We start from the raw sequence: 1,450 nt of genomic DNA on the forward strand, positions 1-1,450 counted from the left end.
GGTCACCCATGGTGGACAGGTTTCAGTGGAGCTTCCAAACTGAGACAGACTCAGAAGAAGGAACAGGCCATCCATTTCTCAAAGAATTGGCTAGAGAAACACTTATGAACAGCAGTGAAACACTGTCTGATATATTACTGGAAAACTTTATGAATAGCCCTGAAACATTGTCTGATACAGTGCTGGAAGATGAGCCTCTCAGGTCAGAAGGCACTCAAAATATGACTGGGGAAGAGCTGCCTCCTTAGAGTAGAGCTGATCTTAACTGAGGTGGATAGAGTGAAGCTTTCAGGACCTCCATTTGCTGACATGGCATGATTCAAGATAAGAAGAAACAGCTGTAAACATCCATTAATAATAGGAACATAGAATGTACAAAGTATGGATCTAGGAAAATTGGAAGTTGTCAAAAATGAAATGGAAAGCATAAAGATCAATATCCAAGGCATTAGTGAGCAGAAATGGACTGGTATTGGGCATTTTGAGTCAGGCAACCATATGATCAACTATACAGGAAATGACAATTTGAAGAGGAACTGCATGGCACTCATGATCACAAAGAATGTTTCAAGATCTATCCTGAAATACAATGCTGTCAGTGACAGGATGATATACATATACCCACATGAAAGATAGTTAATACTATTATTCAAATTTATGCACCAACCACCAAAGCCAAAGATGAGGAAATTGAAGATTTTTACCAATTTCTGCAGTCTGAAATTTACCAAACATGCAATCAAGATATACTGATTATCACTGGTGATTGGAATTTGAAAGTTGGAAACAACAAAGAATCACCATTATTGGAAAATGTGGCCTACAAATGGGTGATAGAAATGACAGCAGAGATCGCATGATAGAATTTTGTAAGACCAATGACTTATTCATTGCAAATACCTTTTACAACAACACAAAAGGTGGTTATACATATGGACTATGCCAGATGGAATACACAGATATCAGATTGACTACATCTGTGGAAAGAGGAAATGGAGAAGTTCAATATCTTCAGCCAAAACAAGGCCAGGAGGTGATTGTGGAACAGACCATCAATGGCTCATATGCAAGTTCAAGTTGAGATTGAAGGCAATTAAAACAGGTCCATGAAAGCCAAAATATGACCTTGATTACATCCCACCTGAATTTAGAGACCATCTAAAGAATAGGTTTGATGTATTGAACACCAATGACCGAAAACCAGAGGAATTGTAGGATGACCCAATCATCCATGAAGAAAGCAAAAGTCATTAAAAAGACAGGTAAGGAAGAAAAGACCAAAATAGATTTCAGAAGAGACTCTGAAACTTACCCTTGAATGGAGAGTAGCTAAACTATATGGAAGAAATGGCAAGATAAAAGAGCTGAACAGAAGATATCAAAGAGCAGTTCAAGAAGACAAAGTCAATTATTATAATGAAATGTGCAAAGACATGGAGTTAGAAAACAA

Source organism: Orycteropus afer, unplaced genomic scaffold (genome assembly GCF_000298275.1).
Source record: "Orycteropus afer afer isolate SDZICR_OR568_19922 unplaced genomic scaffold, OryAfe1.0 scaffold00681, whole genome shotgun sequence".
NCBI classification, from domain to species: domain Eukaryota; kingdom Metazoa; phylum Chordata; class Mammalia; order Tubulidentata; family Orycteropodidae; genus Orycteropus; species Orycteropus afer.